The 27,574-nt window shown below is 43.3% G+C and overlaps 2 long non-coding RNA genes across 2 annotated transcripts in view; both read left to right on the top strand.

Moving 5' to 3' along the window:
* LOC142776040 (uncharacterized) overlaps positions 1-12,392 on the top strand; it is a 204,974-nt gene extending 192,582 nt beyond the window's left edge. Inside the window, exons 2-3 of the long non-coding RNA XR_012887252.1 lie at positions 8,506-8,624; positions 12,260-12,392. This is a non-coding gene — a long non-coding RNA (uncharacterized LOC142776040). The remainder of the gene's footprint in view (positions 1-8,505; positions 8,625-12,259) is intronic.
* Positions 12,393-19,469: 7,077 nt separating this feature from the next.
* On the top strand, positions 19,470-25,841 carry LOC142776039 (uncharacterized). The gene is made up of 2 exons (XR_012887251.1): positions 19,470-19,630; positions 24,612-25,841. It is a non-coding gene; the product is annotated as an uncharacterized LOC142776039 (long non-coding RNA).
* The last annotated feature ends 1,733 nt before the right edge of the window (positions 25,842-27,574 follow it).

The raw sequence follows: 27,574 nt of genomic DNA, 5'->3' as shown, positions 1-27,574 counted from the left end.
TGAAACTGAACCCTTCATGGAAGACAGCCAAAATGTTCTCCAATGCAATAAAACACACCCAACCCATAATGATGCAACAGATATTAGTGATCAGATTGGAACCGAGCACAGCGTGGAACACTTTCGGGTGGTATATTTATTTATTTTCAAATATGGCAGCCGTATGTGAGGCTACTGCAAAATTGGCGTACATATATACAAAATGAAATAATTTAAACAGTAATATCACAATAAGTGTGCCAAGGTAAACAAATATCACTACCCTTGAGTGCACCCCGGTAAGAAATCAGAGAAATAGAAGAATAGTATAATTCAAGTGCCTCCAAAAAGTCAGACCCACTGGTATTAGGAATCAAACCAAGTAGATCAATCCAGTGTTTGATAACTTTGTTTGAACGTGTTAGAGAGCACTACAAATGACTTCTAAGCTGGATGGTGATTGCGGATCAGTGCTGTGTTGAAGGCTTCAGCACTTTTCTGGTAGTTTAAATATCCTTTAACATCTACAAAATGCATCTGACACTTCTTGAAGAGACAGACATTGGTTTTGAGATTACAGCCAAGCACTGTGGCTTTCACAGGTCAATTGTGAAAATATCCTATAATGCAATAAAGCATGCCAAAATTTTTGATGGGACCGATACCGATCATAGGATTGCACAAGAGCACCGTACAGAAGTTTTGGCAAGTTTTCCAGCAGAGCTGAACTGAATATGCTTAAGTGCATGCATATATATAATCCAAGGTAATGCATATACTAAAAAACCGAACAGAAATGAAGCACTCCTTGGAAACACATACAAATATTCAATGTTCGAAACCATCGAATAATATCTTCAGCTCATTACAGTCTGGAGGAACAGATAAATACATGCACAGTTCTGAAAGGTCTCATAAGTCACATGAGGTACTTTTTGCATTTCTTCTATGCAAAGTGCAGTACCATACTAGTGCACCTTCATTCATTCTGTGCATACATGTGGTGATCTTCTCTTCTAACTTAGTGTCATCGTGCAGCTGATTTCCAATCAGGCGCTTCTCACAAGGTTTTCAGTTATCTGTCCAGCTGTAAACAAAACGCGCGTTATATTCTAGTAAACTGTATAACGACGGAGAAGCGCCATTGTATGCGTGTAGCTATGAGTATCAGAATGAACTATAAATTAAGAATGCGTGTGCCTCCAAACAACGTATGTGCTACTGAGCGTGGCAGAGAAGCAGAAGAAGCGAGAAGTGAAATAGCAGGCAATACAAGCAGCACTTAATCATGCACCTTTCTTTTTCGATCACCACAGCAACGCACGCTCGAGTTTCTGTCTTGCACGTGAATGGAAATGAGACCACTGACAGCTGAATGTTTCAGCATTGGTGGTACCCGACAAGAAGTCACCTCACACTGCTACCAACCAGCGCACACTTGTTATTAGCTTGGCAACACACGAAAACGATTTGCACCAAAGCCAACGAATGTTTCAGCGTCGTACAATCCGCGAATACACTTCTATTAGTACGTACGTTTTCACATCACCGAAATGTGTTGATTAGTGCAAGGTTCGTTTTCAGCGATGATGAATACCGATGTTGAAAACAAACACAGTGCAGATAAAAACTCCTCCGTATGAACTACGCGATGTTTAGGGCGTCGTATATGGTGTCTATGTTGCGACGGAAACTACCGTAGAGCTTTTTCAGCCCATGTTTCTCGCATGTGCTGGTTCATACGAACTAGACGATAGAGGCCTGCGCTGGAAGCAGATGACAACGCTCTGAATTGCCTCCACGGTAGGCGAGGGCTCACGCTCAAACCTTCGAACCTCCGGCGAGAATTGCGAGAGTTGGAAAACTCGAGAGTTGGAGGCGAGAGTTGGAAAAATAAATGAAGATATGAGAAAATCGGAAGATGATGTATGTAAACGTAAACACATGCTTGGCGGGCTGGGGAGGGATCATGTTTTTTAGTTCTGTTCCTTGGCTCGCACTGATATCGATCCAACATGCAATACAGCCCGATGAAGGACATGGACGGCACTGATTAGGAGGGGGAGAGGGGACACCAGTGGGGGGGGGAGGAAGTGGTCTTTATTTTCTTTCTCTACCCCTCCCCCCACCTAGGGTCCATCACTTCGTCACTGACATGCAGTTCATTAATTTTGTGTTTCAGGTTATGGATGTATTGCTGAAAGCCATTTACGTACTGCTTTAACAGATATTTTTTTTGTCATCATTTCATTCGATAACTTCTGCACGTTTGTTAAGTTGAACTGCATGTCATGTATTGCACCAATTTCCAATAGCTCGTAAAAATGCTCTGTGTCATGCTTGAAGTTCAGAAATACAAGCCATTCATATCAATTCGAAACATACACTACGGTGTACCTCCACATCAACTCGTATATTTTGCATGGAAATTCCCGAAATTCAATTTACTTTTCAATAGATACAGTCATTTTTTCGAGACATCGTGCATGCTCAAATAGTGTTTTCACTTTCAGATTTAAACACCAGATCAGACGCCCGACCATATCGCAATAAATAAATCGAGTGGCAAACATTTATTTTTTATAGCATGTAATAAAGAAAAGGGGGTCCCCGCAGACACAGAAGAAGATCTAGCAACATCCCCCAAAAGCTCCCCGTGGAAGAAAACATGCTCTTCCCGGGCAGTTGCGTCGCAAAAGGGGCAAAGCTTTTCTATAGCGTGATCCTATAAAAGGCGCTTGTGTGCTCCTGGAACAAGTTCAGATCTCTTAGCGCAATGTTTGGGTCGTAATACGGCACGCGAGTTTAGTGAACTTCCTTCGGAGATAGTCTGACGTGTCCTGCGTGAGAGTGAGGAAACTAATACCCGACCAGCGTAGCTTCGGTATGGAGATAGGACGTCTTCATCTCCCTGGCGTGGCTTCTTGCTTCTTTATTTGTCTGCCTTGTCGTCGTTGCAAAACATCACGCGAGCTCTACGCCTGTCTGCAATGTTAACGAACCCTCTAACACTGCGATACCACGCTTTCTTCCACCGGGAGAACCCGCCGGCGTTTCCTGCAAAGAGAAAAAGAATTAAGTGAATTCTCGCTTTGTCTGTTGCGTGGCGCGTAGCGAGAGAGTACTTATCGGGTTTAGGTTAGTAAGTGCGTTCTAGCGAGGACCATGGGGAAGAGGAGAGACGGCAGTCGGGAACTGAACTCGCAAGGTTCATCTTTTTACTGCTAATCAGTTTTGCGGAGTCATGCAAGGTGGAAGAAGGGTAAAAAAAAAAAAGAAAGTTGCCAAATGCCCGTTTTTTGTAGGAAGCCAGAAGAAAATCCACGCACACTTCTAAGAGAAAAAAAGAAGGTTTCTTAGTAATGTTGAACCCCTTTATAAGAGGCATGCTCCGGGCAGTAATTCCTGTTCTTTATGACATGTCTCTAAGCAGGGTACCTCGTATGCATTTTTTTTATCAACCCATATTTCACCGTAGACACGCTGGTGTTTCTTAAACCTATTTGTCTCTTATATCGCGGTGCCTCTTGTAAAAAGGTTCTACCGCAGCAGAAAAATTTGTCCTGGTCGGGAAATCGAACCTTGTGGCTTCGGGTAACGAGCAGGTGGTTCAGTGTTATGACAACTAACAGACAATATTGTAAGAGAAAGTATATAGGGCATCTTATTAAAAGTAATTGTAGTGTAAATGTGAGAAAGAACAGTGGGCGAAAAGATAACTTGTCACCGGCAGGATGCCAACCGGCGCGACCTTCGAATAACGTGTCCGATGCTCTACCACTGAGCTACGGCGGCCGTTATCCCTCCCCCCCCCCCCGCCTCTACTTTATAGGTTATACATGCGCATTTAGACGTTGTAGCGCTTCAGTAAGTGCCACCTGTTACCATTGCGGCGAGTGTGGAACACTCTTTCTACCTGTTGGCGTCACGTGATAAGTGACACTTTCAGAAGTCCCCGTTCAGAAGTTCGATGTAGTGTGAAGAATAGCAGAGAAGTGCATAATTTTGTGAATATCCTTAAGTGTGAAATAAAGAGAAGGAGAGGGAAACAACTATATTAAACAATTACTTGTAGCAAAAAAGTTGGTGGTGGCTGGCGAGAGTTAGTAATCATAAGTAATCTAGGTATTGTATAGAGGCAGAAAAAAGTTAATAAGAGCCCAATAAAGGTAGTAACAGCAACATTTACTACCTCTCAGTTTGTGGCAGCTAACTTTTTCCCAAGATTCTTGTCAATAAGTTCGCCTTACTCAAGAAGGCAGTTTCTTAGATAATACACATACAGCCACAAGACATTCTTTTTATTTCGTCAGCAATAGGATTTCCTTGTTTATACAAACAGCCCTGTGCCATACAGGACATAACGCCCACGGGTAAAACCCTTTCGCAAGATCGCAGGCGAGTTGGACAGCGAAACAAGGCTCAGGTAGAAACCGATTTCTCTTTCTTCCTTTTTGCGATCAGTCCCATCTACGGTCCAGCAGAGAGTACAGTAAACGCCGAAACCTTCCCGATCACAGAATGCGAGAAACAATTCGAGCAGGAGTCACGTTCGACGGCTATCCAAGTACGTGAGCAATGGCGACGCGTTAGTTCTGTTCAATGCATCCAGTGCACCCATGCGAGCTTTCCTATACATGTGCTCAACTATCGCGACGCGACAAAACGCGAACAGTGCAGCATCTGCACACTATACTGTTTCGCTCTTATTTTCAAGTGGCTGTATGCTTAATCGTTAAAAAAAAGCAAAAAAATCACAGCATATCCATGGAGTGAATAAAGGTAAGTGGGGCGAAGCACTGGTGGGTTTCATCGCTAAACCGTGAACCATACGCGAATATCGCCCACTACATCATCAAAGACGTGACGAACACTGTATATGTTTATACAAGAAATTTTATTATTCATAAGTGGTAGCTATACGTCGCTTCCGTTGCCCCTTCATTATAACGGCTTTTTGGTCGGTGAAGTGGTGGATCGCCGTTGGGACGTAGTGAGATGTTTGCAAGGACGAAGTAATGGGCAGTTTGCAAAGGTGGAACAATAGGCGTTCACGTACAAACAAGGAATGGACACAATGGGATAATATATGGTTCTTTAGCTTGCCCCTGGACACAAATACTCCACCTTCTTGCATTTCTTATTGACTACTTCTCAAGAGTATTTGCTTTATGATCAGTCAAGTAAAGGATCGGTGATGGGGCTAAGTGGGATGTTTGCAAGGGCGAAGTAGTGGGCAGCAAAGGTAGAACTATAGGCGGTCACGTACATACATAAAAGGAATGGAAAGACACAAGCATTTAGAAGCTTCACTCCGGAAGCCCTAAAGCAAGCATTTCTTAGTGAACTTCTGCGACTTTGAGCATATCTATCTATCTATCTATCTATCTATCTATCTATCTATCTATCTATCTATCTATCTATCTATCTATCTATCTATCTATCTATCTATCTATCTATCTATCTATCTATCTATCTATCTATCTATCTATCTATCTATCTATCTATCTATCTATCTATCTATCTATCTATCTATCTATCTATCTATCTATCTATCTATCTATCTATCTATCTATCTATCTATCTATCTATCTATCTATCTATCTATCTATCTATCTATCTATCTATCTATCTATCTATTTTTTTTGTCGCGGTGCTTCCTTGTTTGGTTTTTTGATTCCTTGTTTGATTTGTCGCGGTGCTTCCTTTTTTTTTAGATATTGTGTAAGCGTTGTCATTTACACGTTGTTCTCGAGTGTTGTACACATGTACTGAATGTGATTTGTTTTTCCCGTTTCAATTGTATTTTTTGTCTTCTAAACCCACTCCCCTCTATAATGCTGTATGCCCTGAGGGTACAATAAATAAATAAATAAATAAATAAATAAATAAATAAATAAATAAATAAATAAATAAATAAATAAATAAATAGATAGATAGATAGATAGATAGATAGATAGATAGATAGATAGATAGATAGATAGATAGATAGATAGATAGATAGATAGATAGATAGATAGATAGATAGGCTTAAAGTCACCGAAGTTCGCTAAGAAATGCTTTGCATTTAAAAGGTTGCGACAAACTGCCGCTGACCCTTTGTGTTATAATTAGATCTTATTGGATCTTCTGCAGTCTAGCATTCTGGTTATGTCCCTCTGTTTTCGTTTTTACTTTTCCTCGTTCAAGTATTTTTCGTATCGTTTAGTTACACGTGCCAATGACTACTTCGGAATTCCATCAAGGTCTTCCCAAGCAACTTTTTTTCCCACCTGTGTTGTAAAAGTAAGTTGCTTACTTGAATCACTGGTGAGGTACGTTCATTCAATATGAGTAGGTGTTAGGCGCGTTGGTTGCAAAACGAGCGGCACGTCTCGCGGCGTCTGTGGAATCCCATTACCTTGTGATAACGCCAATTATACATCCAACTAGGGGAAGTTTACCGGGCACGGTAGGTATATATACTAGTTAAAAATAAAAATGTTGGAGTTCCAAAAAATTCAAATTTTAGGGTCATGTGCATTTACTTGTTCATTAATAAACTGGCAAATATCAGCCGTCGCTTCACGATATTCATATATTTTATAGGAAGAAGTGGTGACACATGGGACGGCAACTGCCTGAAGCTTATCACATTGAGAAAAATGGCGCTTCAGTTTGTTCATCCAGTACGGAATCTGTTTTCTTTTTCACGTCTTTATGTTCGCGCCGTAGCTGCTGCACACATTTGCGTTCGATTGTCCACTTATTTTTTTTTTCTTTTAATGAAATCAGCCGATATCAGTTGACACCCTGTGCACTTTCTTCTTCTCCCTCTGTTTAGTTCAATGTCGTTTCTTTCTTCGGGCTAAATTGTCTGATGCACACACACACACACACACACACACACACACACACACACACACACACACACCACACACACACACACACACACACACACACACACACACACACACACACACACACACACACACACACACGCGCGCGCGCGCACGCACACACGCACACACGCACACACACACACTCACACACACTAATATTGATGAGATCTAATATATATAGTTAGCTGTACGAGCTTGGTTACCGAATTTCGTGACCTTTTCCTATCCTTCCACTCAGTGTCTACGTTTTTAAAGTATACGAATGATCTTCCTCTTCAGCCACCAATCATTTTTCATTACAATCGTATTCTCGAACATTTTAACAAAACATTCAGTTCTGTACTTCTGTCACTTAAAACGAAGCACAGTCTCTATCACTTCTTCATGTGTAATCCGTGGTTTTTCCGCACGGCCCATCAAAGCAATCGATTCTCTGACCACTGGCTGATTTCTCACCCCCCCCCCTCCCCCCCCCCCCCACACAAACAAAACGAAACATAACTACTGCGTTGAAGTAATGAACTGCATTTGCGAGCCTGTTGGCATTATCTACCCATTTCTGAATTCCACGCACCGCCTTCTGTTCACTGTAACGTGTTTTTTTTTTTTAACCGAACACTTGCCCCAGCTTCCTCTCGCTGATTTCGATTACAAGGGCAGCGCTCAAGGCCAGCAGCAAACTCCTGTGAAAGGGACTGTGTGAAGGACAAAATACATTGGCTTCAAGCAACGTATTTTTTGGTCTGGCTGATTCCAATATCTAATGAAATTTTCAAAAGTTTCTATTAGATTAAAGCAGTGGACATATTAACGAAGCTAATAATTACAGAACTATTTTAATAACGACTGTTCTCTCTAAAGAAATTAGTGAAAAATAATCTTATATGACGTCAATAGCTTTCAAGAAATAAAATATATTTTGATGCTATCATAATGTCTTTCATCATAGTACGTCTACCAAGGGTGTGCTGTTACTCAGTAAGTATTGATAATTACAAACAGACTACCAAAAAGAGCTTAGACTATAGGAAGGCTTGCAATAACAATAAGCGCTACACTTTATTTCAGATTTCAAACTTATGAGGTTCATAGAAAGTTGACTGTTTTTCTTTTATTTGTCTGAGAGGAAACATTGAGTATCAATCACTAATTGCTTGTTTAAAACTTTTTTTTTGTGGCAAGCCTTAAGTAAGTATATTGGAGCCAATACTCTTAAATATTCACGTAAATGACGTAGTTCAGATAAACACTCTTGCTTCATTCTCACTCTACCGAACACAGCAGTCTTTTTGATTTGGAACCACATTTAAATAATTGATTTCATATGTGGGGTTTCACGTCCCAAAACCACCTTATGATTATGAGAGACGCCATAGTGGAGGGCTCCGGAAATTTCGACCACCTGCATTTCTTTAATGTGCACCCAAATCCGAGCACACGAGCCTACAGCATTTCCACCTCCATCGGAAATGCAGCCGCTGCGGCCGGGATTCGATCCCGCGACCGGTCACCAACGGAGTAACTTAGCCACTAGACCACCACGGCGGGGCAAGTAAGCGATGTCCAGAGACCATTGAAGTGTGCCGCAATGTGTGTGATATTGGGATGTGAAGATGACAACGTACCATTTGATCATTTTCCGAAGGGTATACGACGTGCGACGGAGATTGGTGCAAACCAGGAACTTGCGCATTGGAAAGAAGGTGGCGGACACTACGGTAGTTCATTCTAATTAGTTCACTCACGACAACCTAGTTATCCTCGGTGAGTACACTAATATTGAGCATGTGCACATTCTTATCAGTATTCGGATTCTCTATAGGCATGGAGTACAGTAAGCAAGAAAGCACATTCTTTATCAGGAATAGAATCCCCGTTATGCACAAGCGATATGACATTATCAGTGTTGGCGTTTATTACGCACCAAAACTTTTCGATATTAGTTGTGAGCATGTTTGGCAGAATATTGCGGAAAGTTATCTTTGGAACTTTTTAGTGCTCCTATATAATCTTCTAAGGCTCTCTTGTAATCTTGCCAACGGGCGTGATTTGTGGATCGTTTAGCAGACCGATACAGGCTCTTTTTTCTATTTGACAAACGTTTCAAGTGAACGTTATACCACGTAGCTTCTGGGTTAACAGTGATAGTATGAATGGGCATGTACATATATGTAAGATCATTGACTTTTGATAAGAACATGCCCGAGTTAGTTTGCACGCTACGGCTATCAAAGCTGGTGGTGAATATGTTTATAAAATCACTCAGTTTGAAGTTGATTGCTTGAAAGTTGGCTTTGTTGTAATTTCGAATAATATTAGTGTTACGTGCTTTTTTAGTAGGTATCAGAGTCACGTCAAATGTAACCAATAAATGATCACTCAGTCCTGGAATATATGTTATGTCGGAAACAAGATTGGGGCTAGATGTTAGAACCAGGTCAAAAATAGTAGAAACCGACTGCGTGATTCTCGTAGGTTTGGTTATGAGTTGCATTAATGAAGATATTGTACAAACATCCATGAAGTCACTTGTTAACAAGAATAAGGGCTGCAAGGTTAGGGGGTTGATTTTGCCACCTAACATTTGGAAGATTGAAATCGCCGAGTAGTGTTAAGAGTAGATTCAAGTAGCTGGATATCACGTGGTTAATGAAATCATGTAGATGATCTGTGAAGCCTGATGGAAGTTAGTATTTAAAAGAACAACTCCGTTTGTATTCAATGAAGTATAAGGAATGCTTTTTAATATTTCATGCAAAATTGTGTGGCCCATCTGGAACTTTACGAATATTACATGAGACTTGTTACGTTGAACCAATCAAAACGCACAAACAGTGTCGTCACTTCCGATAATGAATATAGCCACTGTGTGTCGCTGTATTTCAAAAACAATATGGTTTCTTCATTGAAATAAAACTATAACTGCTTCGTTTTTGGTGTTGTCACTCACGCAAAGATATCTGTGCAATCCACAGTTCGACATATCATTTTTTGTCATTTATATCATTTGAGATATCATTTTTTGATAAAGAGGGCAATACAGATGATCAAAGGAGCAAAGGGCAAGAAGTTGAGTGCAATAGATAACTACCACAGGTCTGGCACTGAAATGGTAGGCTGTGCAAGATTAAACGAAAATGGCACGTGGACTGTGCCTTCTCAGTCTACGAAAGGGCACTCTTATACCGTGACGAAAGTTATGGACGACGCTTGCTGTTCCTTGAGATGCAAGGAATGTGCAGTGTGTGTGCATACTTACAGGTGCACTTGCTATGCGCACCTGATACATTTAACAGTGTGCAAGCACATTCACTGTGCCGTCATTGCTAATTCACCATCAAGCAGTGACAATAATCACTATGAGAGCCCACATGAAACAGCAAGTGAAATGAGTCAGGCGTTGCACGTAATGGAAAGCATTACAAAACTGGGCGCAGCCACAAAAGTGTCAAGTGCAGCATTATTCAAAGTGAAGATGGAGTCTGTTAAACAAGCAATTGTGGATGGTGAAGTGTCGGAGGAAGTGGTTAAGAAGGCGAATAACTTGTTTGAGCTAGTCTTGCAGCTTGTTGAAGGCAACAAGAAAAGAAAAATCCAAGACCAATCTAATGAACCATCAAACAAGAAAGTCGTGTGTCAAGTCAGATTCTATTCTACAAAGAAGCCTAGACCATCGCAACTTTTATCAAGTCTTTCAAAGCCTACCGAAGCTCAAAAGGAAGTTCTGAAACAGCAGCTCATGGACAGAAATGTGGAGTCGGCACAAATAATCGCATCAGCAGGGCATGATGCAGTTAGCAAAAGAAGCTGTCAAAACGGTTCAACCAATATTGGGTTACTAGGACATATGAATAATGAAGCAAGTTGGGTGCTTGTCCACTAGCATGCTTATCACAACAGGCATTCTCTTATGACCAGTGGTTTCTCTCCTTTGTTGTGGTGTGCAGCCGTACATAACAGCTGGATGGTACGCGTGTTAGAGCACGAGAGGTGCCTCCATGCTTGTTGTATGAGCTGTTGCGAAGTTTTTAGTGAATAGATGCAATCTCAGAATGCATAGCTTCTGTGTGCAGCCATACATAACAGCTGGATGGTACATGTGTTAGGGCACGAGAGGTGCCTCCAAGCTCGTATGAGATGCTGGTAAGTATTCCTGTAAACAGTGTAATTACATTTTATGGTGTATGTAGTTATATGATATATCTTCTAAGGTGTTTTGTTGCTTATAAATGTGAGTAAAGTGGCTGATGTTGGACAGTCGCTGTGCAACCACACCACAGGCTGTGGTGTGGTTGGACAATGTGCTACAGAGCTTAAGCTTGTGGTTCAATTCCGGGCATAACAAGTGTACTTTGATGGGACACAAATGCACAACTGCTTGTGTATAGGAATTCCTAACAGTTCTAACATGCGTTGCAGAAACTCTGGAAGAAGCTAAAGACTGTACAGTGTGAAGTTGAATGAAAAATTGTAGGCGTAATTCTATAAGATGGGATGACAGCAAAATGTATCTGGGAACACACAAGAGCAACCAATATCCTAGTAGATCTTAAGAGAGTACAAAGTGGACCTGGGCAGTTCACGTCATGAGGACAAACGGTTGATTGGAGCCAAAAATATACACCAAGAGATAGGAAGGGTAACAAAAAACTGTAAAAGGCAATTCAAAAATAGAGGATTAAAATTGAATCAGCTCACGCAGGACAGGGTGGGTTAGACATCATTGGAGCAGCCATCAATCTACAGTGGACAGAAGGCAGGTTCAAAATAATGGCTTCAAATCAGGATGTAAATATGTTTTTATATATTTATCATTTTACTGCCTCTTCAAAGAGATTACTTTTCAGATTCCAAAATTTGGCGGAACCTGCTGTGGTGATGTATGCAGTGCTGTGGTCGTGAGCACTCTGTTAACGTATTTGCATATTTGGCTTGCCAAATGTACAAATTCTTGCTTAAAACGAATCCGTCGCGGAGACACAGTGCTTAGGGTGTTTGGCGGCAAATGACAAAGGTCTATACTATCCACGGCGGTCACAGTTCGATGGAGGTTAAAGGGTAAAAACTCTAGTACGTGCAATGTCAGTGCACGTTAAACAACACCAGATGGTCAACATTTACGGAGCCCTCCACTACGGCGTGCCTTATCATATCATTGTTTTGGCACGTAAAACCATAAAAACTACAATTGCCGATGATGACCACTGCCTGAACAGGTATACTGATGACAAGTACATTGTGTTTACATTGGCACTGGACTGAGGCTTCCACTAATACTAAAATTTTAGTCTCTCATCTGCTTTATCTGATACAACTGCTCAATGATTTAACGTATTGCGTAATGTTTAATTAGTGAATTTCCTGACCTGCAATTTCTCACCGACTATTTATCATTTCAGATTTTGTAGATTTTCCAAAGCTCTGGAAAAACCAAGATATCAAAAGCCTGACCAAAGTTTTATGTTCTTTCGGAGTGAAGGCATAGCACTTGCAATAAACAGCATTATAATAAAAGCTTATTGTGAAAACGTGACCTGGTTGCCTTCCTGTGTAGATAATGCATGAACACGGTGTCTGCACTACATTCATAATGGTGATGCAATGCAGTTACGTTTCAAGCCGTGTGGATTAGGTGCATGGCGCATCGATTAAAGTTTATGGAGGAGTCGAAATCAGTTTAAAATAATAGTTTTAGATTGCTTAGATTATTATTATTATTATTATTATTATTATTATTATTATTATTATTATTATTATTATTATTATTATTATTATTATTATTATTGCAGTATTTGTACATTTTCTAAGCTGCTTTGAATTTTGTACCAAATTTACAAAGAGCTTGATCGACATCATCTGCAATGGCGGATTGTTTACTTGCAAACATGCATGTAAGGTTCGCGCGATACAAATCATTCTTTCACGACTTTCTTGAGTTATATACGTTAGTTTTTGCATTTGTTATGAAGTTTGGCATATGTTTTGTTGCATGTGAAGATGTGATACTTCGTCACTCGTGAATATTTGTACTCGACCACTACGACCGGTGAGTAAGGTACGCACTATGAAGCAACTTCCAATTGATCTTAGAGCTTTGTACAATTGTAACGCACTCTACTTTCGATAGTTACGAGCTGTTTCATCATTCACTTGTACTAGATGTGTCGAACTCTGCAAATTCATTTCCGATGATTGGGACACGATCGCCAACGTGCATGCACCTGTGGACACCGCACTATATATAAGCTTCACACCACATTCAAGTGTAGTAAGTATTTCCGCGAATAAATATTTCTTTGCTGATGAGTGTCAATGGCTGCCCAGCGCCCACTCGGATGATACTGGTAGTGCATAGTGCACTGTTGATTGCAGTTAAGCCTAATCAGGATCAAATTTCTCAATAGTGGCCGACACCTTTCTGCAACCAGCTTGCAGTAATCACGGCAGAGAAATTCTATCTGGTCAGACTCCTTCGTTATCAAAATTGATGGTATCACACCCATATAATACCTTTTTGTCTGGGAGGTGAGCTTGTAGATATACAGGTGTAACTAGATAAGAAAGACGAAATACATTGTTTGGTGGCAGCCGATACTCAAGGCGTGGCATGAAACTCTTGCTGAACCCTTCTCGCTCAACTTGTACAATCAGCTTATTTGCGATGTGTGTCCACTTCGATCTGTTTGCATTGCTATAACCAAAATGGAACTCTATCAAATAGCCTAGCTGTCGACCTTGCTGTGATATACAAATAGATGCAGTCACCTACAGTGCACACTATGCCCTCGCTTTCTTAAGCTCAAGTTTCGTGACGTACAGCCTGACACTTAGAAGCACCTTGCGGCTCTCTTGTTTACAGTTTGTCCGCCTTGGTGCAGTTGGCCTGGCAAAATTGTATGCCTGCAAACTCGTAAATGGTATATTCTTGGTGCCATGCCTTCCATTACTTTTTCTCAGTAGCATGAAATGTCTGCTGCCATTTTTTTCTGCTTCATAACGGAGATGCCTCAACTTCATGATTGATGTGGGGGGTTTAACGTCCCAAAACCACCATATGATTATGAGAGACGTCGTAGCGGGAGCTCCGGAAATTTCGACCACCTTGGGGTTCTTTACCGTGCACCCAAATCTGAGCACACGGGCCTGCAACATTTCCTCCTCCATCGGAAATGCAGCCGCCGCAGCCGGCATTCGAACCCGCGACCTGCGGGTCAGCAGCCGAGTACCTTAGCCACTAGACCACCACGGCGGGGCATGCCTCAACTTCAGCAGTGCCTATGTTAACCCACACTGCCTTCTAAAGAACTATGTCAACAATCTCAGCACTAGTTGCTGCTGGGCCTCATAACAATAACAGAAGCTTGCTCGATGGCAAAAACTGCGCATATACTTTAGCCCCAAACACAGTGATGTGCTGTCAGCTGCAACAGAATAAATCGTTTGTAACAGTTCAGTTTCGCAGAACGAAGGAGGGGTAATGTATGTGAAAATGGCCATCCTCTAGCGTTTGTTGCACAAAGCTGTATTAAGTCCATATGGATTTATCATGAAGAACAGCATTTCAGTTGGTAAAAAAATTTGATATGGTGCGCAGTTTGAAACCGTGACCAATATGTTGCCAACAATCAGAGTGCGAGGGTGAATTCAACTCAAAGTGCATGGACACTGATAACCAGCTGCAAGTAATCTTTCGAAGTTTGATTGTAAATATATGCTAAAGAAGAATCGCATGCTAAAAGTTGCAGCATGAAATTTCCACAGGACTCTCTCCACATTCAGTGTACGTGCTCAGACTTTTTTGTTATTGGCCTTGCACTACACATTGCTAGCCTCCTAGTTATATCTGTAGAGTAACAACCCCAGAAAGGTGCTGGTTCCAGGCTTGAGCCTCGGAGATCAACATTTTGTCTTTCTTTCCAAAAAATCGGTATGTATTTCGTGGTAGCTTTGAGCTAAAACAGGTGGATGGCCAACTTTCATGTCAAAATAATTTGTTCTCTACGCATAAAACGTATGTGAGCGCAACTGTGATGTCTAACCCCTTAGGTGCCAAATACATAACGAAAAATTGTTTGAAATGTGCCATTTTTCTTATAGCAGGACCGCACTAGATTGGGCTAGTTGGTTGATATTCATTCTTCACAGGTAAAACTGTGCTTTTCAATGTCCTTGTCTGCTTAGTGCAGTTATACCTTTGAAAAATGGAGATTTTCGTACGATAAGAAATGCTTCAGTGACGTGTTCAAAACAAAAAAATACTTGCAAAAACACTCTGCAACAGGTAATGCATAATTCATTTTTTGCACAGTCAAGAAATACTTCAATCCTGAGGCATTTGAAGTGCAATCTCAAATAAAATTCAAACATGACTAAAATAATCAATCACCAACATATTCATCTCCAACCCTTTTATCCTCTAAAGGAGAAAGATGTCCCATGTGAGATCGCCTCACAGATGAGGCCATGTTCGTTTATAATGAACGGGAAACCAAGGGACACATCGCCCTTTTAGTGGGCAGACTCAATAAAAGCAGGAGTCATGAAACCTGTGCTGCCGTCCGTGTTTTGAACAGGAAAACATCATTTCATTAAGTTCCTTAAAACATTTTTGAAGAGCCACAATGAGCACAGGTCGTCATAAGTGCTTGAGGGGTAAATCATGTCCATATGAGCGAGGCTTGGAGCATGCTGCCAAATGTGATAATAGGACTTCCAAGTGAATGCCCTCAAATGTTCATTGTTACAGCGCTCCGAGAAAGAGGGGAAAGCTAAGAGACTCAAACAATGGGGCACAGCATGGCATGTCTTGGCTTCTTTCCTCATGGTGTAACATAATTAAGCAGTACCAACTAGCCCGCACTGCACTCTAAAATGTGTTCAGACCTACCTGCTTGGAACATCACAAATAGCAATGGAACAGAGTGCTTGTGGAGATAGCAAGGCCGTAACTACAAGTCCCGCACATACACACCTGAGCATGCAGAGAGTGTCCTTCATAAACAGTCACTAGCTTGATGAATGTACAATAAATGTAATTATTTGTGCATTAAAGATGTGTTGATATATGTGATTTCTACAATTATTCACTGCAATACAGAAAAGTTCACGATTTTTTTAATAGTGATTAGCATCAGTGAAAATGCAAAGTCATGCTACATGTATTCCTTTCGATTGAAACACCCTGCGGCACAATGTTAATTATAGAAAAGTAATACAGTAGTTTCGTTATTTTAAGTACGCCCCATGTTTCTGCTAATCCAAATTGGAAAAAAAAGTTTGCTTGTGAATCTAAGCACTCAACCATAGTGCTGTAGGAGAGTTGGGCATGGACCGAGTCTGCATCATGAAGTGGAGAGAGCAGCGGTAGCAGATTTTAAAGGGTGCTGCAACATGCAAGAAGTTAGTAGCATAGCCAGGAATTTTTTTAGGGGGGGGGGGAGGGGGTTCAACCATACTTTTTGCATGTTCGTGCGTGCTTTTGTATGTGTGCATGTGTGTATACACATGCAAAACTAAAAACTTTTGAAGAGTGTTTGAACCGCCCATGTCCCCCCTCCCCCCACCCAGCTACGCCCCTGCAAGAAGTTCACGGGACTATATACGCAAGCAGGGGCGTACCCACGGGGCGGGGGATCCAACACCCTCACCCCCCACTTCCCAAACTTTTTGTAGTTTTTATGTGTATATATTCACCCACACATACAAAGGGATGCACGAACATGCACAAAGTATGGTGAAATCTCTTCCCAAAAAATTTCTAGCTACGCTCCTGCCCACAAGGGTCGGCACCCCCATATTGAACAGGAAGTCTGCAAGTTTGTTTGCAGCGAACAAAACAGAGACTTCACTGTCCTTGCCAAAGCCATCCGGACGAAAGCAATGGAGATCACGAGAAGAATGGAGATTACTCGTGCAGTGTTTGCGAAAGTGATCGGAATGTTGCCATAATATGTGTTTCAGACATGTGGAAGTGAATTAAGGTCGACATTCTAAGAAGTAATCAAAGATGATCTCCTGTGGGACACCGAGAGTGGCAGCTCAGATGGTGCGTCGGACACAAGTGGTGCAGCAGACTCGAACGGCAGTGCTAATACTACCTGACGGTGGGTTCACAAAGTGCACTTTTTTTACAGCAAAGGCTGTTAACAGATCACAACGGCAGTGGCAGTGGGGTCTTTGCCGCCACAACCGTGCGTAACCACAATCGCAGGAAATATGAAAAATGAGAATAACTTCTAGGAACATAAGGAACTTCATCAGGTAAGTAGTCAAAATGTGCTCCAGAGGTTTACGAGTACTTAGTAGTTTGCAACATTATTTTCTGAACTTTGTTTGTGAATTGGTATCGCCTTGGCACACCTCCAATCTGTCGGAACATCACCAGAGTGAAGAGGCTTTGTAAATATATCCCAAAGAAAAATGAACACCACTCGGCATATCGCCTTATGAAGGCATTGGTAATTTGAACAGGTCCTAGACATTTTTTTTTCTGATCTATTTTAAGGAGCAGATCCAGAATGGCTTCTTGTGTTACAGTTAGCTCAGCTAGACTTTGTTCACAAGAAAATCGCACTTGTATGGTTGAGCCACAGTCCCAAATGACATTTGGTACAAAGTCAGTTTCCTTTAAAAAGTAATGATGGCAACTGTGAATATCTTCAGGTTGTTGTCTAGATCAGAGGTCAGCAACCTTTTGAAGTGGAGAGCCAAGTTGCACGAATGAAGTTTTGAAGTGGAGGGCCAAGTTGCCCGGAGAGGAGTTGAATTTGTAGTCAAATAGGAAATAGGCAGATTAACAGTAGTGATCTACAAACCAAGAAATGAAATTAAGTCGTAACTATATAGGCAAAAGGTGCTCACCAAACAGATGCAAAAAGTTGTATAGTTGCTCAGTGGTTACTTGGGAGGTGCATAGACTAATTGTAGGTGGGATGGGGGGGAATTTGATGCTGATGTGTCTGAAGCCCCATAATACTGCCTCGCGGGCCGCAGATCACCGACCTTTGCTTTAAATAAAAATAAGTGTTGAGAACCCTAAAAAGAGTGTCGTAGTGCTTTTTCTGTATCGAAGGTGACTTCACAGTGATGTATCAAAACAAGTCTGACATCACGAGAAAACTCAAACTCGCAAATACCAGAAGTGGCTGTCAGTGCCACGTGTTCACGTAAACGCTGACGAGTGGCTGGTCGTCCAGAGCTCATACAATGATATTGCTGCAATTTAGGCTGCACGCCACACGAGGCAGCACGAGAACTCTCCAACCGCACCTCCCCGGGCATGCGTTCTACCGGTGAAGGAAATAACCGGGAAATTCTTACAACATATAATGAGCTCACTAAACATTTCTACCTGTCTAGAAAGATTTTTCCTCCACCTCACAAAAATCTAACCCGGCCCCAAGCACTTACATTAAGGCTTTTGCAAACGCGGATGTACCCTACTTTGAAAATGTTACACATCATGTACCCTGACCTATACCCAAGTAATCTTTGTCCACACTGTGGGGAAATAGCTTCATTAGAACACATGCTCTGGCAGTGCACCAAATTCGCTCATATATTGAACACCTCTGCCAGATGGGAGGCGGCAATCCGCAGCTCATCCTTAACAGATCAGCTCTGGGCTGTCCACCAAGCGCGCGAGGCAGCTAAGGAGCTTGGCATCTCAGTCCCCACGTGGGAGCTGCCCGCAACACAGTGATCTGTGTTTTGGAGGACCAAATAAAAGTTTATTCAATCCAATAGGCTGCACGCCAGACACAGATTTTGTCAACACAGTGACCTGTGAACTTCTCCATCAGCATAGCAGACGTCTGTCATCATCATCGTCATTGCGCCTGTCGAGCTCCGATCGCTCGAGGGCATGAAGTGATCTGTTCTCATTCATTCGATAATCCATTAAAGAAGAAGCATTTATTCGGACGTGCCGTCTTTTGTCTTGCATGACAGCCTGGTCGCGGGTGGACCTTGAGATCCACCACAATCTGTGTTGACTTGTCGTGATGTCTCTTGCAATCAGGCTCGCTTGCAGATGCTGAGGAACACCAACTTTAAAACTAGAGTTAAATACGTATACGTATTGTCTTGCTCCGGTGTGTGGAGAACGCTGACTGTGCACACCATAGAAACAAAAAAAAAACACCCCTACTTGGTTACTCTAAAATCGTGTCAATGCTCCTAAACCATCTAGAGGTTGTTATGTCTGGGAGTCCACACCGAACGTCAATGCCTCTGCAAAGGCAATCTGTGTAAAGGCCAGCGATCGAACCCGCCTGACGCGATCAACTTAACGACGTCATCAAGCCGCGGCGCCAATCTGTCACACAACGCACAGCGAGCTCCTTCAGCCCACGAGCCCGTAGAAGCAATCAGCGCCTTCCAGTCTGGCGAATCTTACGCAATGCGTGGGAACGTCACTCGTCCTTGGGTGCAACCACGCGCAGCGGCTCCGGATTCGATGAGCAAGACGCGGCCCAGCGGCAGGCCCCATTGTAGGATTCTGACATCACGGCCAGCGGCGCTTCTGGTTGGACGTTGGTGACTCACAATATCCATCCGGTGCCTATAAAAAAAGCCCTGCGGCACGTCACCAGCAGTAGACCTATATGTACGAGAAGCGTCTCGTTGCTTCGAGCCCCTTTCGCCGTCGGCACGGCTGGTGTCCTTGGCAGTGGCGAGTTTCGTGGCGCGCTTCGTAACCGCGTCAGCGGTGCGCTTCGTAACAATGGTTGGCAGCTGCGGGAACGGCCGGCGTCAGCGACATCGATGCGGTGAGTGCCTGATGTTTTCCCCCTATTTCCCCAGACTACTCTAGCACAGGTTATAGTAGTTTAGAGAAGGGCTGTGTGAAGCATTGGTGAGTGAGCTTTTATCGCTTCAAGCCAAGTCAGAGTGCTTTGAAACTAAAGATAATGCGGAGGGTGTAAACACGGCAGTGTAAAAAATTGCTTGCGTGTCATGCTAGTAGACTTATAGTAGATACGCCAAGTAAACTCTGAACAAAACAAACAGCAAGAGGCTAGTGTAAACGATGGAGAACCTTAAAGGGAAGGAACTCATCGAAATTTATGAGCAATTTGGCATTACTTTAGACCGTGCAAAATGAAAGCAAGTGATCCTTGAAATCATGAAGGATGAAGGAGCGCTGGCTGAGGAAGTCTATGAGGCCTGGGCGGATATCACAGCACGCCGCGAGGAGGCTGAAAGGCGAGAACGTCGTGAGCATGAGGAAGCCGAGAGACAGGACTGCCTCGAGTTGAAACGAATAGAATTGGCAATCCTACAGTGTTCACGGGCGCCTAGCGTAGCTTCTGCGACAGTTCAGGTCAGCGGTTATAGAATTCCGGACCAACTGCCACCGTTCGTAGTAGGTGAGGACATGGCGAAGTATCTCGTCAAGTTTAAACACGTCTGTGAGCGAAATGCATTAGAGCAGTCTCTTTGGGCGCAGAACCTGTTAGCTCTTCTTCCCGGCGAAGTTTCCGACATGATAACGTGCTTGTCGAGGAAAGCGTTTGAGAGCTATGACAAGGTTAAGGAAGTGCTCTTGAGATGGTATAAGTTGTCACCCGAGGCTTTCAGGCAAAGGTTCTGGTATGCTAAAAAGGGGAATGAGTCACACGTTGATCCGTGTTTGGTCTTAAAGCCGATTTATTTGAATGTCAAGGGCGAAGGTGTTTATGACGATCGCAATAAAGTGGTAGAATGCATTGCATTGGAGCAATTCTACCGCTGCATCAAGGAGGATGTCAAGCTTTGGCTGCAGGATAAACTTGCTGAAGTACAGCTAAAAAAGGCGGCAGAATTAGCTGAGGAGTATTATACTCGACGAAAGTTGCATATCAGGGCAGTGCGTGTTGAAAAGAATGAAAGCAAAGAGGGCTTTTCAAAGAAACCTGATCAACGGAAACCCGCTCCACACCGTAATTTCAGGAAAGACCCGTCTCCTACGAATGACACGGTAGGAGAAGGGCAAACGGAAGCGGAGAAATTGAGTGAGGTTTCTGAACAACGCACTGATACCACACGGGCGTTTGAGTCACGGAAGCCACTAATCTGCTGCAACTGCAAAAATGAAGGGCACATCTCGATAAACTGTAGGCAAAAGTTTGCTTTCGCAACAATCCGAGAATTGGAAAAGAACATGCGGTTGTTAGAGGAATGGGAAAACGTGTCGAGCACTTCGAGACTCGGCGGCAACCATGGACGTTGTCAATACTTCGTTGGTGTCTCCGGATGACTTTACAGGAGAATGCGCGTGGATCAAACAAGTCGCCGAGGAGCAGAGTGCTTGCTTACTGATCGCTACGGTTGTCATTGAAGGCCCGCTCGGTAAGCCTCGCGCTTCCCGATTGTTTTCCATATCTATTTTTCTAATAACTCAGAGCAGCTTCTCAAGAAGCAGGGTAAATCGTTCTTCTCCAACTTAGCGTACATGGCCCTAACGCGATCGCAAGCACTGAAGCTTTCGCAGGAACTTGATCTTGTTCAGTGTAGTCTAACACCACCTGCAAAGGCTACTGATCTGCGTGACCTTGGCGGCGAGTCGACGAAACCTCAGACAGGAAATTCTCCGTGTGAGTGATTTCAGCAGTCACTGGAGCGGCTCGTCGCCGAAGCGACTGGTGTGGTCTCTGTCTGCGGAGGAGACAACATGGCGCCATTGAGTCAGAGCGAGAGGGGTGCAATGCTCTCTCCTGTAGCAGAAAGTCGGAGTGAGCTGTCGAGTGTTGATCGAGGAATGCTCATTCGAGATCAGCGTGAAGACCTCTCGATTAAATCGCTAATGGAAAGCATAAACTTGGGAAAAAAGAAAAAGAATGTTTCCTTTTTAGAGAAAACAGGGCTCCTGTATCAGAGCTACACAAATGCGCAAGGTCGCAAGTATGAGCAGCTCTAGGTGCCACAAAAGTATCGTCACCAACTATTGGAACTGGCGCATGAAAACACGTGGGCAGGGCATCTCGGCATAAAAAAGACCAAGGCTAGAGTTTTCCTTGAATTTTATTGGCCGAAATGCTGGAAACATATCGAAGATTTTGTACGCTCATGCGACACTTGTCAGAGAGCGGGGAAATGTACGGACAAGTGGAAGGCACGCATGAAGCTTGGGGCAATTATCACAGAACCTTTACCGCGCCTAGTAGTTGATATTGTCGGGCCATTGCCAGAGTCAAGGCAAGGTTGTCGGTACATCCTGACGGGCCTGTGTGTAGCCACAACATTTCTGGAAGCGATACCACTTAAGGAGCTCAATTCCCCTCATGTGGTGGATGCACTGCTATCTATATTTGCACGCGTCGGATTTCCTGCCTTACCTCTGCCAGCTGCCTTACCTCTACCTTTTTGGGTAAATGTGGAATAAAATTACTACAGAGCTCCATTCATCACCCGTAACCTAATCCGGTAGAGCGTATGCATTCCGTTCTGAAACGGATACTGAGAGCTCTTTGCTACGAGCACAAATGAGACTGGAAAGCGTGTATTCCTCCCACCATGTTCGCTTTGAGATCAGCTCCTCATGAGAGCACTGCTTTTAGCCCTGCAGCTTGTGTATGGCAGGAGTTTGAGAACACCATTGTAAATGCTACGCGAGTCCTGGGAGGGATTGGATGAGAACCCTAATTTAGTTAGTTGCGTATGTTCTAGACCTCCTTTAGAGGCTTGGAAAAAAGAAAGATTTTGTGGAAAGCCTCATGAAGGCTGCACAAGTGTTGTCGAAGGAGTACTATGACAAATTGGCGAAGAAGCGCACCATTGAACTAGGTGTCAGGTAATGCTGCTGAGCCGTTCGAAAATAACAAGCTTGAGCTTCAATGGGAAGGGCCTGCGAAAGTAATATCGAAGCTTTCTGATACCATATATGAAGTGAAATTATGAAAGCGGCCGAACCAAATTTACCACAGTAATTTGATCAAACCATACGTTGAACGTCAAATGGTCGTAAATCTGCTTTTGAATGCTTCAGAGGAAGAGGGAGCAGGAATTTTGACCTCTAGTGATTTAGATCGGAGGTAATCTCGGAGCAGTTGAACCTAGAGCCTAGGTTAAGTGAAGTCCAGAAGGAAGACCTGAGAAGAATTGTTTCCAAGTTTAAAGACGTGTTTTCGGACTGTCCTGGAAGCACGACGGAGATTGAACATGATATCGAGCTGACTTGTGAGGAGCCAATCCATAGCAAGCTATATCGATGTTCCCCTGTGCAAAAGCAGATCATGAAAGAGGAGATCGATAAAATGCTGGAGTTGGGAGTCATAGTATCAGGCGATAGTAACTATACATCCCCTGTAATATTGGTTCAAGTGCCGGGAAAAGATCTGAGGCCATGCATCGATTATCGGCAAACGCCATAACTCGAGACCAAACTTACCTTATACCAAACCTAGAGAGGGTAGAAACTGTGTCACAGTCTAGCTATATTTCCACGTTAGACCTCGTGCGAGGGTATTGGCAAGTCCCCCTTACAGAGCGTGTTAGCCACTATTCCACATTTGTTTCTCCATTTGTAACGTATCGTCCACTTAAGCTGAGTTTTGGATTGAAAAATTCGCCCTTTTGTTTTTCAGGCTTAATGGACCGCGTTCTTAATGGCCTCTCTGAGTTCGCTCTGCCGTATCTTGACGATGTCGCCATCTTCTCAGACAACTGGGAAGAACATGTCGAGTATTTCTCAGTCGTGCTGAACAGGTTGAAAGAAGCTGGTCTTACCGTGAAACCTACTAAATGTTGCTTAGGGTGTGGCGAGGTGTGTTACCTGGGACACGTTGTGGGCGTGGCCGGCGTAGACCTTCAGAAATTAAGGTAGCCGCCGTCGTGAACTATCCACAACCAACCACAAAATCTGAGATAAGGGCATTCTTGGGCCTAGCTGGATACTATCAGCCTTACGTGCAAAACTACTCTAGCATTGCCAGCCCTCTAACTGACGCACTTCGATAGTCCGAGCCGGTTAAAGTAAAACGAGACTCAGAAAAGAAGAATGCATTTTGCAGCTGAAACAGGCCCTAAGCAAAAACGTCGTTCTCATGGCGCCTGATTTTTCTAAGAGATTTGCGATTCAATGCGACGTGAATGATTGCCGCATGGAAGCTATAATGTGCCAGGAAGATAGTGCTAGTAATGAAAGGCCAGTTTTGTATTTAGGTCGAAAACTCAGCTGCAGGGAAGAGGCATACAGTACCTTTGAAAAGGAATGCGCTTGCCTCGTGTGGGCTGTTCAAATCCTAGCCTGTTATGTCTGCGGTTCGAGGTTTCTGGTCTAAACGGACCACTGTCCTCTAACCTGGTTAAATTACATGTCACCTGAAAGTGGTCCGTAACTGTGGTGGAGCATGATATTCCAACAACACAATTTTGACGTTCGCTACAAAAAAGGAAAGCTAAACGCTATAACAGACACATTGAGCCGTGCGTTTTAGTCAGTACCTTCACCTTTCAGTTTCTCGCTGGCGATTCGGGGAAAAATTTTGTCCTTATCACGGCCTTAGCTGAGTGCTCTCGTCCGGAGTGATCTCTAGGGGCCGACTTTATGTTGTATTCTATTTTATTACGTTGTTCTATGTGTAAAAATTTAAGTTCTCTTTTTAAGTCTTGTGTCCCACATGTGCCTCTTGATGTAGAGGGAACGAAATTCCGATAGACATGTAGCTAGGTATGTGTTGTACTATACTTTGTCTCGTGTTCTGTTGAGTGACCTAGGCCACTTGCTTGTGTGGTGTTGTCTGTTGTCGAACCGTTCTTAATAAGTTGCAGAACCATCGACAAGTGCTGAAACCAAAAATCGTCAGAAGAGACGTGTGAAGCTGGCCGACAAGTTGTGGCGACAAGCCAGTGGAGCTGAGATTCGTCCTCAACGAATGGATGTGTCCACGGAACTGAGCCTAGAGCTACATTCTCCGCATGGCCCTGGAGGCAAACCTGGAGGGACCTGGCGAACAAGCGCGCCCGAAATCTGAGCCACGTGGAAGCAGCTCGTCTTTCCGGCGCATTGTCTGGCGGCGGGGGTGCTGTTACGCCTGGGAGTCCACACAGATCGTCAATGCCTCTGCAAAGGCAATCTGTGTCAAGGCCAGCAATAGAGCTCGCCTGACCCGATCTACTCAATGACGTCATCAAGCGGCGGCGCCGGTCTGTCACGCGACGCACAACGAGCTCCCTCGGCCAACGAGCTCATTGAAGCAATCGGTGCCTTCCAGGCTGGCAAGTGTTCGCAATGCGTGGGAACGTCACTCGTCCTTGGCAGCAACCACGCTCAACGGCTCCAGGTTTGATGAGCATGACGGGACTCAATGGCGGGCCCCATTGGAGGATACTGACATCACGGCTAGCGGCGCTTCTGTTTAGACGTTGGTGACTCAAAAGATCAATCCGGTGCCTATAAAGAAAGCCCTGCGGCACGTCACCAGCAGCTGACCTATGCGTCAAAGAGAAGCCGGCGTACGCGTGCGAGAGAAGACATCTCGGCTCTTCGAGTCCCTAAGCTGTCGGCCCCAGTGTCGAATATGCAACACCTCTATTTCTATTCTGTACATAAACCTTGCGTTAACTCACCGTCGTCTCGTCCACTCGTCCAGTAGCTCTGCGCAAAAGCAGTCGCGAGCTGAGTAACAAACTCTACCAAACGGCTGGTGACCTTGGCGGCGGAGTTAGAAGCGGTGGTGCCTTCAGGACCCTGTTGGCGTCACGCCTTTGTAACAAGGTTGAACTTTAGTTGAACAGGAGTCTGCAAAGAACGCGAAGCCATGAGAATTTTTCAAATGTATGTCGTAACAGTAGTACTGCATGCATTTGATGATTTAAAAGAACCTTTTTCAAGTTTCTCTTTTTTCTTCGCTATGCTTTGTTTATCGACTTGTCTCTTCCTCACCATGCGAGGACGAAGAGCAGTGAGTGCACTTACCTGCGAGTAAACAAGTTTATTTCGTAAACTAAAGAGCATACAAGAATGTTTATGTCACAATAAACTCTCAGGATCACCAAAAAGCTTGTAGAAGAGAAGAGACTATTTCTTAAAATTTGTGGCGTGCTCATCGTTCTTATTGTCGTCACGTTTAGCATTGTTGACCGCAATGGCATCCGGAATGCGATGCCCGCTTACTTGAAAGTAAAAAATTATCGAAGGTGGTTTAAGGGTCCTTTAATGAGGGTGCATCAAATATCGAATGTTATGGGCAGACGCCAGAGAAGGATAATTTCTTTTTTAGATCAAGAACTTTGTCGGACCTGATATCGTTAGATAAAGTATTAAATGTTAATATTTTTATAGACCTTGCTGGTACAGTGAATTCTAAAACTTCGAGGCATTTTTTCAATGATGACCCAATAATGAGTGATATGTGGGGTTTAACGTCCCAAAACCACGATATGATTATGAAAGACGCCGTAGTGGAGGCCTCCGGAAATTTTGACCACCTGGAGTTCTTTAACGTGCGCCCAAATCTGAGCACACGGGCCCACAACATTTCCGCCTCTATCGGAAATGCAGCCGCCGCAGCCAAGATTTGATCTCGCAACCTTCTGGTCAGCAGCTGAGTTCCTTAGCCACTAGATCACCCCGGTGAATGACCCAATAATGATGACAGTGAAAAGGATGCCTAATATCTACCTGCTTCATACAATGCATTTGGCATCAAGTAAAGTTTTCCTCGTGCTGCACAAAGCAAGGGGTGCATGAATAGTAAATTTTAGAACAAAATGGTATACTAATGTGAATCAAATGCCTTTTGAGTAGCGAGGCAACTGTTTTTGAAGTAGCACTAGAATGGTTATTATAACCATTTGCTAAATAGCCCAAGAATTCAACATTTTACTCGACACAAATATTCACAGAGGAAGATTATATTTACTTATAGGTGATAAAAGCATACGAAAACTATGTAAAGAGACAGAGTTGTGCACAGCAGCAACTAAAGATATAAAACTATTTTGTAACTGCATGTTGGAATTCTGCAGTAACTACAAGGTGGCACCTTAGCAACAGCTTTTAAATAAAACTGGCATATAAATATCAAACAATATTGTCATGTGGCCGTGACGTGGACGAAGGCAGCAGTCGGCAGGTTGAGAACAAAACTTTTATTTGGCGAACTTGAGCCAAGAAACAAAAAATCACACTAGAGAAATGCTCGCTGTACTCTGATGGTGGCGAACAGAGCTGCGTCCGTTAATAAACCGACGGTAACGCGCGTCTGCTTTTATGCGTGAACCATCGAAGCTTCCAGCATTAACACTGGTAGCTGCGTAATCACTCAATGAAGAGAGACTTTTCGCATCCAGCGCGCATTCTTACCGGATTTACACAAACTCGTGACTAAAATTCGATTGTATAAAAAAACATTTGTTGAAACGCAATAAAAGCTTTGGCCAGTGCAAGGATCATACAAAAACAAATTAGATATTTCTAAAAATACACTTTCCAACAATGTTTTTTTTTATCTATGCAGCCACTGGTGTGTATGCCTATACGAACTTTCTTGCATCTTGTTGTAGCTGCAGTACCTGTTGATAGTTATACGCTTACTGAAATTTTTGGAAAAAAGAGGCATATAACAAGGCTATTGCAAGAAAACTAGGGATGGAGGGTGAATGTGAAATGCTTATATTACACACAATATACATCTTTACCTTGACAGAAAACTATCCCTGGCCAGGCAAGCCGACCAGGAAATCTCTAGAGAAGGTAACGGTTGGAAACCTTCGGACCTACCGGACGACAC

The sequence above is a fragment of the Rhipicephalus microplus genome, chromosome X (assembly GCF_043290135.1).
Source record: "Rhipicephalus microplus isolate Deutch F79 chromosome X, USDA_Rmic, whole genome shotgun sequence".
In the NCBI taxonomy this organism is placed as follows: domain Eukaryota; kingdom Metazoa; phylum Arthropoda; class Arachnida; order Ixodida; family Ixodidae; genus Rhipicephalus; species Rhipicephalus microplus.
Note: the sequence above shows the minus strand (reverse complement) of the source record. Positions and strands in the feature narration are given on the sequence as shown.